Source organism: Natator depressus, chromosome 3 (genome assembly GCF_965152275.1).
Source record: "Natator depressus isolate rNatDep1 chromosome 3, rNatDep2.hap1, whole genome shotgun sequence".
In the NCBI taxonomy this organism is placed as follows: domain Eukaryota; kingdom Metazoa; phylum Chordata; order Testudines; family Cheloniidae; genus Natator; species Natator depressus.
In genome coordinates this window covers 92,228,875-92,239,558 of record NC_134236.1, presented here as the reverse complement: position 1 = coordinate 92,239,558, position 10,684 = coordinate 92,228,875, and positions in this window count along the sequence as shown.

Below are 10,684 nucleotides of genomic sequence, written 5' to 3'. Positions count from 1 at the left end.
ACTTGGTAGTAGCACATCCCTCGTGGTATTTGACATCAGAGTGGAATATTAATATTTCCTTAGTATGGACTTGTATCATATGTTGAACAGAAAAAGTAAGATCAATTTTACTTCCTAAAGCCAGATTTTTCAATCTGTGAGTCAGCATATGTCTCATAGACCTGTTACCATAAAATTGCCTGCCTGCTGATTCTCCTTCTGTTGTTGGTAGATGACAAATATATCATGTGCCTGGTGGGATGCAGGTCATAGTAATGCTAAAATAACGTGTGTGCATATACAACTAAGATGTGCATGTGTGCATACATTAAATGCTACAACAGCCAAATACTCACACATAAACCTCATTATTAAAAGAGATGTCATCTTAACACAAATCGCTTTAGAGCTCTCTAAGATATTGGTAGCCAAAACAGTTACTTTTGTAAATCATTTGTGTTTGACAATTACTGAACTGTGTGGCTGTTGGAGATGTACCAAAATATTTGCCATTATTGACCAATAAGAATAAAAATTACTGATTTCATTGCTTATTTGTGCAATAATTAAAGTAGTTAAATATTAGGATTGCAACTAAGGCTGTCAAGCAATTAAAAATATATATTGTGCAATTTAAAAAATTAATCGCGCGATTAATCTCACTGTTAAACCATAATAGAATACCATTTATTTAAAATATTTTTGATGTTTTCTACATTTTCAAATATATTAATTTCAATTACAACACAGAATACAAAGTGTACAATGCTCACTTTATATTTATTTTTGATTACAAGTATTTGCACTGTAAAAAACAAAAGAAATAATATTTTTCAATTCACCTAATACAAGTACTATAGTGCAATCCCTTTATCATGAAAGTTGAACTTACAAATGTAGAATTATGTATAAAAATAACCTGCATTCAAAAATAAAACAATGTAAAATTTTAGAGCCCGCAACTCCATTAAGTCCTACTTCTTGTTCAGCCGATCTCTCAGACAAGTTTGTTTACATTTGCAGGAGATGCTGCTGCCCACTTCTTGTTTACAATGTCATCTGAAAGTGAGAACAGGTGGTCTCATGGCACTATTGTAATCAGCGTCCCAAGATATTTACGTGCCAGACATAGGCGCCAACTTCTCCTGGCGCCGGTGGGTGCTCGCATCCCCCCGCCCCTGGCCCTGGCCCTGCCTGACTCCACCCCTGCCCCACCCCCATTCCAACCCCTTCCCCAAAGTCCCCGCCCCAACTCCGCCCCCTCCCTGCCCCTATTCGACTCCTTCCCCAAATCCCCGCCCCGGCCCCGCCTCTTCCCCACCTCCTCCCCTGAGCATACCGTATTTCCACTCCTCCCCCCTCCCTCCCACAGCTTGTTATGCTACGAAACAGCTGTTTCGTGGCTGCAAGCACTGGGAGGAGAATCGGGGACAGTGTGCTCAGGGGAGGAGGCGGAGGTGAGCTAGGGTGGGGGGCTTGGCTGCTGGTGGGTGCAGAGCACCCACCAATTTTTTCCCATGGGTGCTCCAGCCCCGGAGCACCCACGGAGTCGGAGCCTATGGTGCCAGATGCTCTAAAGATTCATAAGACCCTTCATGCTTCAACCACCATTCCAGAGAACATGTGTCCATGCTGATGACGGGTTCTGCTCAATAACAATCCAAAGCAGTGCAGACTGATGCATGTTCATTTTCATTATCTGAGTCAGATGCCACCAGCAGAAGGTTGATTTTTTATTTTGGTGGTTTGGGTTCCGTAGTTTCCGCATTGGCATGTTGCTCTTTTAAGATTTCTGAAAGCATGCTCCATATCTCATCCCTCTCAGATTTTGGAAGCCACTTCAGATTCCTAACCCTGGGGCAAGTGCTGCAGCTATCTTTAGAAACCTCACAATGGTACCTTCTTTGCGTTTTGTGAAATCTGCAATGAAAGTGTTCTTAAAATGAACAACATGTGCTGGGTCATCATCCGACACTGCTAGAACATGAAATATATGGCAGAATGTGGGTAAAATAGAGGAGAGGACATAAAATTCTCCCCCAAGGAGTTCAGTCACAAATTTAATTAACACATTATTTTTTTAACGAGCATCATCACCATGGAAGCATGTCCTCTGGAATGGTGGCCGAAGCATGAAGTGGCATACGAATGTTTAGCATATTGGCATGTAAACACCTTGCAATGCCAGCTACAAAAGTGCCATGCAAATGCCTGTTCTAACTTTCTGGTGACGTAAATAAGAGGCAATAGTGAATCTCCTGTGTATCTCCTGTGAATCTAAACAAACTAGTTTGTTTTAGCAATTGGTTGAACAAGAAGTAGGACTGAGTGGACTTGTGGACTCTGAAGTTTTACATTGTTTTGTTATTGAGTGCAGTTATGTAAAAAAAATCTACATTTGTAAGTTACACTTTCACAATAAAGAGATTGCACTACAGTACTAGTCTGAGGTGAATTGAAAAAATACTATTTCTTTTGTTTATCAGTTTTACAGTGCAAATATTTGTAATCAAAAATAATATACACTGATTTCAATTACAACACAGAATACAATATATTTGAAAATGAAGAAAAACATCCAACATATTTAATAAATTTCAATTGGTATTCTATTGTTTAACAGTGTGATTAAAACTGTGATTAATCATGATTAATTTTTTTGTGTTTAATTGCGTGAGTTAACTGCGATTAATCAACAGCCTAACTGCAACTAAGCAGTGATACAGATTTATTTTATTACTCAAGGTTGGAGTGAAAATGTACTATAATGCAGCAGTTCTCAACCGGGGGTCCACGGACCCTTGTGGGTGTGTGAGCCCTTTCAGGGGGGCTGTGGAGCTCCACCACTGAAACCCGGTGCCCCAAATCCCAGCACTCCCCACCCCATGGCTTCCATGGGCAGAGTTGAGGGGGTACAAGGGTGTTGCCCTTCCAAACTGCAGTGCTTTACCCAGAGTGGGGTAGTCCTGGGGGCAGTTCTACCCCCCTCACACACACCTCCTCCTCTCCCTTAGCCCCCCTCAGACCCCACCCTCTGGCCAGATCCTAGGCAAGAAGATAGAGCCAGGCAGTGCAGTGCTGGTGGTGCCATGGAGTGGGTATCTGTGGCATTCCCCCATCTGCGGATGGTGCCTGGGGTTGCATCTGCTTCTCAGCTCCCAGCCTCCTTTGACTGCTCACACAGCCAGCAGAGCCCTTGGGGAGTAGCTACCAGCACACAGCCCCAGACAGGTGGGTGGCCTGATGAGGTGAGTCAGGGGGTGGAGGTGGCACTCCCTCCCTGGACCCCACTGTGCAGAGCTGGCCCAAGCCCTGCTGGCCCTTGCCGACCCTCCCTCCCCCAATAGAAGTCAAACTATGCTAATGCCCAGGGTCCCACCCCTGGCCCGGAGCCCCACTCCCCTCACCCCCCAGCATTGGGTCCCGGAGTTTTTCTAGCATGTTGAGGGAGGCCTCAGAAAGAAAAAGGTGAGAACCCTTGTGTTAGGGGATGCTCCTACTGATTTGTGTGTGTATGTGTCTCAGCTTTGATAAATCTCCAGAATTCACACTGTATGACTCTGATATGGAGTAGGATTATTCCCTTTTTCCAGAACAGATACTCCTCTTTTCTCTCCCTCTGCACGTTTTAGGTGGACAGCAGGTTGAGAATCTTCTCCCTTTCATGAGCCACTACTTTGTGGTGAGGCTTCTCTGGCTCATAAAGTTGCCTTCAGTATGCCCCAGATGGTATCAAATGGTTGGTGTTGTTAAGAACTCTTCCTGAGGGACAGTACAGATCCCCCTCCTTCCTGAAAATTATCAGGCTATGGATGTCAGTAGTCTGCAGTTACTCCCTCGGAGGAGAGAGAAGAGATGCAGAAGCTGTAGGAAGGCATCCAGGGAAAGAGCAACAGGGTTTGAAGGAAAGTAGGCCATAGAGGCCAGAAATAAGGTCCCTGGACTGGAACCCACAGTTGTGAGAGGGCCTGGGTTCCCTAACCAGCCGCTGGGAAGGCAGCACGGGACCTGGCCTTGGATGTGGAAGGCTGACTGGAACAGCAAGTGTGCCACTGATCCAGTGGGATTTTAGTACCCTGGAGGGGGAAAACACACAGTGACCTGGCTAGAGGGTCATGCCACAAAAACAGAGCACCCTGAATCATAGAGAGTGAGTGGCAGGGTGCACAGTGAGCACCAGAAGGGGGTTTTGTACCTGGAAAGAGCTAATCCCCAGAGCAGCAAGAAGGAGCTGGCCAACCAGTGAGGAGACCCTGTGACATCCTGGTGGTGAGATGCTTAAGCATACTCCATGAAGATGGAATCTTCTGAGATTTTAGCTGTTAAACTCTAGCGGATGTCTTCTGAGCAGGTACAAACTGCAGGTTTTTTCCCCCAAGGTTTATAAGTTGGCCAAATTTGGAGGGATTTTCACGGTGATGGCAAATGCACATCTGTGACGCAAAAGACACACGTGAAATTTCATGTCCCTGTTCCAAAGCCTGGAGGCACTAGATCTTTCCAAGTAAAAGATTGCCGGAACTTTCTTAACATTAAAAACTTATTTTCCCCTAGCTTTGTTCTCAAAGAGCTGAACTGCTTAGCCTGAAATTTTCCCAAAAAATTCAGCCTGAGACAGACACGTGGCAAGGAAAATTTTTGTCCAAACAGTCTGGCAAAATTTATAAGCAAATAAAAACAGGGTCTTATAACGGGAAGTGTCAGGCAGCCTTAATAATAGGCAATGCTACCAGTCCCACCTATATTATACTAGGAATTAGTATGTTCTTTAGAAGCAAAGCACTAAAAATTTCAGCTAGTGTATTTAATAGAAATGTGTTGCTCTTCTTCTTTTTCTCTTCTTGGGAAACAGCAAAGAGTGAAGTGAGAACTGTAAACCTGTAAGTGTGTGCAGAAATACACACATATGAAAGTTTGAAATTGGCACATTAGAAATTAGAGGTTCTTAGTACTAATTAATAGACTAATCTGAATTTATTTTTAAATTCCTCACAGTGTTAACATTTAAGAGGGAGATCTTTAAAGGCACAAGTCACAGTTAGGAACCCAACTAATTTAGGTTTTTCAGTGTGAGTCGTGCACTTAACTGCCTTATGCCTTTGAAAATCTCCACTTATATTTCTTATTTGAAAACACTGAAGATGTTTAAAATTTAGTTTAGATGCACACCAAGGAAACACACACAGTAATTTGTTTAAAATTTATTCATTTTGCGGCCTCTTTCTGCACCTAAGTGGAAGTTTGTCTTTATTTTTAATTACATGGTTTTGATCAATCTTACAAATGCTCTGAAAAGACAGAAATTCTTACTACTTAGGGCACCTGCACCTTACTGCATAACGCAAGAGGCTGAGAGAAAATACTCCATTTTTTCCTTAAAGCTGAACTGTGAATTGTCATCGAATTTACCTTCCTTTAAAGGATACGTTTTGCAGTCTGAACATGTTCAGTGTCTAAGGTTTCTATAATTAATACTGAGCTACATTTTTACCAAATTGATTACAAATGGCATCAAGTAGAAGTTTTCATAATATTTTCCCACTTTTGTCTTGACTAATACAAAGAAGGCAAATGAGAAGATTTGGGAGAACTGCTAAATGTTAGTATAACAATAATAATTAATTAATTACTTAATTATGTGTCTTGAAGCTGTACAACTACAGCCTGGTCATTTTATCTCCAAGAATGCTGTCAGGGAATAGAATGCCTATTGTAAAATCTTTGGAGCAGGCACTGTTTTCCTATATGTGTTTACTGGGACCTTTCGGAACCCCTAATTGAAGGTACAGGATTGCTGAATATTTAACTTTATATTTTATCCAACAATTTCTCAAGATGTCTGAGTTGAATATGTTTAGAGTTCTAATCTAAACAGAGTTCTAATCTATTCGCTTTCATTGTCATTCAGGTGTCATTTCTTTGGAATCTATGATGCCACAAATCTACTATTTCTCCAGTCTTCCAGGAGAAACATGGTAGCCAGGAAGTGAGTTTCTAATGGAATATCTATCTTTACAATGCTGTGTTCATCTTTACAAAGCTATGTCCTACCCATAATACCTTAATTGTTCTTGTAAATCTCTCAATTCATGCTCCGTGAAGGTCAGACAGGTATTGAGTAACTTTAATGGTTTTTAACTACACCAAAAAAATCACCACAGAAAGGCAATACATTATTTAATTGACTACTGATTAGGCATTTTAAATGTTCCTAGCAGTGAACATTAATCATTCAACAAATTCAAATTTAAAAAGATGCTCAAATATAGTTGAAATAGGTGTTGAAATATTCTGTGTGACTCTCAATCGTGTATTCCACCATTACAAGGCTCTTAAAAATCCCTTACTATTAAGTCTACTCTAGCTTTCTCCACACTTCATTAAATCGAATTATAATTTATTTCCCTTATTATAACACCTTCTTAAAATACTAAAACAGCATAACTCCTAGAGAAGGTGTTACACAGAAGGCACTGTGCACAGAGTCTCTTATATGGTTGCAGTCTGTTTTCATTAACTGGAAGAAGAAAAGTGGCATAGCAATATTAAGAAAATTAGTTATAATGTTCTAATCTGGAAATCAATATGCAGCGGGGTGTGAGCACAATTAGTAAAATTTTGAGTCTCAGCAGTCATGACAAATTATCTTCATCTGTTATAAGGTAAAGCTGTTTTTATCTTTACTCAGTTTAGTAACTGCACCAGTTTTAGGAAAGCTTTATATGTAAAAGTACTAGAGATGCCCTTTCATTCTGAAAATGTCAAATGAAGTTCAACGGTATTAATTAAATCACTCTTCTCCTTCTCTCCCCTCCCCCAGCCCAGCATCTTACTGTCATTTTAATGGATAAGATGCTACTGAGTTTTTAATATACCTTATTTAAATGGAAGCCCCTCAATCTACAGAGTTTTCAAGATAGTCACTTTCAAAACTAATCAAGTAAAAATTGTTGCGAAAGCTTATTTATTTAGATTTGAATAATAAAATACAAAGTTTTAGGTACCCTGACAACTGAAAAAAATCCCAGCAGCGTTAAATAATTTGAAAAGGAACTCTGCCAGCCTGCCACCTACAAAAAAAGCTCCTTTCCACTTTTTCATCATTCTCAGAAACACACCAAAGTTGGGCTATTTCAGACCAGCTTGGGAGTAAGTGAGTTCCAGAGTCCTGGTGCCTCAGAAAGAATGCCCAGCCAGCAGCTGCCTTTCTTTTATAATGTGGAAGACCCAGCGGGAACACTTTTCTGACTGCAACTGTGGCAGTATGCCACCAGCTTCAGTCTCCAAATGGTTTTAATGTGTAGTCCTATCGAGAGCACATTGCAATTGTCTAATTACGAGGCAACAAAAGTATGGATAACAATGGCAAAGTTAATATCTGAAAGGAAAGATCTCAACCTGCTAGCCAACAACACCTTGATCTTGACCGAAACCTTACTTTGCTACCACAGAAGCAGACAGCCTGCCCCTAATCTGATCAGTCTTGTCCTCAGAATAACAAGAAATTCACCTCATCAGTGGTGGAGGAGAACAGTATTATAATGTCCTACCTGATCCATTAGGGATTTGGTCTGTTGTGGAACAAGACTTCCCACAGAGTTCTCTGGAACCTTTCTGGTTACATTAATCTCCCAGGGCAGACCACCTAAACAGATCCCTCCACCCCAACAGCAGAGATGAGCCCCAGCCTCAAAGTGCAAAGAGGTCCATGACATAGGTTTAAGATCCAATTTCCTAACCTCCAGTCCTAATACAACAACAAGATTAAACATGTAGCCAGCTGTATGAGTTGAGCCAGTAACTGTACAAGCTAAGCCCATGATCATCAGTGGCCAGGAAATCCTGAGCCAAGTCAGAAGATGCGTTATCCATATTGTTACCCAGTACATATAGGTTATATACAAACACCACCATTAACAGGAACTATGTGTATAGTATTAATATGGTATAATTGGGTATACAAACCCCACATTGGTCCTGAAGGGCTTAAAAGGCAATATTGGGCCCAGGTAGCCCCACCCCCCCGAGCTTGCTGAGCATGCTCTGACTGGAGGAGTAGATTAAAAGGAGCTCGGCAGCCCAGGTAAAGGGATGGTGGACAGGCTGCAGGAGAGAGGAATCCTCCACCAGGAAGCCAGACAGGAGGGTGAGCCTGAGAGGGGACTACAGAGCAGGCCCACAGGTACCCAACAGCAATCACCCTCTTTGAGAACCAGCAGGTCCTACAGGGCCCTGCTCCTTTTGGCTCTTCTTGTTAAGTGATTGACTGTTTGGACTATAGGAGCCACAATCAAAACTGAAGCGACATATAGGTAGGAAGTAACCCAGGGCACCAGACTTAGACTCACTGCAGGGAGGACCCTGCTGGTGTTGTTTCCCGCAGGGACCTGGTGGAGAGGGAGGCCCTCGGTCCGCCTACTATCCCCTTAAGGGCTAAAGCAATATTAGGTTGTTATTCTCTAGGCAGACAAAGAGTTCCACTTTGTGAGTACACTAAGTGCAGTTCACATCTTCAGGGGCGCATGATCCTAGAAGCAAACAGACAAACAGACTTTGCAAAAGGTTCCAAAAACCAATCACTCCTTATTTTAGCTAGCATAAGAAACACATAGATCATAGAATATCAGGGTTGGAAGGGACCTCAGGAGGTGATCTAGTCCAACCCCCTGCTCAAAGCAGGACCGATCCCCAATTAAATCATCCCAGCCAGGGCTTTGTCAAGCCTGACCTTAAAAACTTCTAAGGAAGGAGATTCCACCACCTCCCTAGCTAACGCATTCCAGTGTTTCACCACCCTCCTAGTGAAAAAGTTTTTCCCAATATCCAACCTAAATCTCCCCCACTGCAACTTGAGACCATTACTCCTTGTTCTGTCATCAGCTACCACTGGGAACAGTCTAGAGACATCCTCTTTGGAACCCCCTTTCAGGTAGTTGAAAGCAGCTATCAAATCCCGCCTTATTCTTCTCTTCCGTAGACTAAACATCCCCAGTTCCCTCAACCTCTCCTCATAAGTCATGTGTTCCAGACTCCTAATCATTTTTGTTGCCCTCCGCTGGACTCTTTCCAATTTTTCCACATCCTTCTTGTAGAGTGGGGCCCAAAACTGGACACAGTACTCCAGATGAGGCCTCACCAGTGTCGAATAGAGGGGAACGATCACGTCCCTCGATCTGCTGGCAATGCCCCTACTTATACATCCCAAAATGCCATTGGCCTTCTTGGCAACAAAGGCACACCATTGACTCATATCCAGCTTCTCGTCCACTGTAACCCCTAGGTCCTTTTCTGCCGAACTGCTGCCGAGCCATTCAGTCCCTAGTCTGTAGCAGTGCATGGGATTCTTCCGTCCTAAGTGCAGGACTCTGCACTTGTCCTTGTTGAACCTCATCAGATTTCTTTTGGCCCAATCCTCCAATTTGTCTAGGTCCCTCTGTATCCTATCCCTACCCTCCAGCGTATCTACCTCTCCTCCCAGTTTCGTGTCATCTGCAAACTTGCTGAGGGTGCAATCCACACCATCCTCCAGATAATTTATGAAGATATTGAACAAAACCGGCCCCAGGACCAACCCTTGGGGCACTCCACTTGATACCGGCTGCCAACTAGACATGGAGCCATTGATCACTACCCGTTGAGCCCGACAATCTAGCCAGCTTTCTATCCACCTTATAGTCCATTCATCCAGCCCATACTTCTTTAACTTGCTGGCAAGAATACTGTGGGAGACAGTGTCAAAAGCTTTGCTAAAGTCAAGGAACAACACGTCCACTGCTTTCCCTTCATCCACAGAGCCAGTTATCTCATCATAGAAGGCAATTAGATTAGTCAGGCATGACTTGCCCTTGGTGAATCCATGCTGACTGTTCCTGATCACTTTCCTCTCCTCTAAGTGCTTCAGAATTGATTCCTTGAGGACCTGCTCCATGATTTTTCCAGGGACTGAGGTGAGGCTGACTGGCCTGTAGTTCCCAGGATCTTCCTCCTTCCCTCTTTTAAAGATGGGCACTACATTAGCCTTTTTCCAGTCATCTGGGACTTTCCTGGATCGCCATGAGTTTTCAAAGATAATGGCCAATGGCTCTGCAATCACATCCACCAACTCCTTTAGCACTCTCGGATGCAACGCATCTGGCCCCATGGACTTGTGCACGTCCAGCTTTTCTAAATAGTCCCGAACCACTTCTTTCTCCACAGAGGGCTGGTCACCTCCTCCCCATGCAGTGCTGCCCAGTGCAGTAGTCTGGGAGCTGACCTTGTTCGTGAAGACAGAGGCAAAAAAAGCATTGAGTACATTAGCTTTTTCCACATCCTCTGTCACTAGGTTGCCTCCCTCATTCAGTAAGGGGCCCACACTTTCCTTGACTTTCTTCTTGTTGCCAACATACCTGAAGAAACCCTTCTTGTTACTCTTAACATCTCTTGCTAGCTGCAACTCCAAGTGTGATTTGGCCTTCTTGATTTCACTCCTGCATGCCCGAGCAATATTTTTATACTCATCCCTGGTCATTTGTCCAATCTTCCACTTCTTGTAAGCTTCTTTTTTGTATTTAAGATCAGCAAGGATTTCACTGTTAAGCCAAGCTGGTCGCCTGCCATATTTACTATTCTTTCTACACATCGGGATGGTTTGTCCCTGTAACCTCAATAAGGATTCTTTAAAATACAGCCAGCTCTCCTGGATTCCTTTCCCCCTCATGTTATT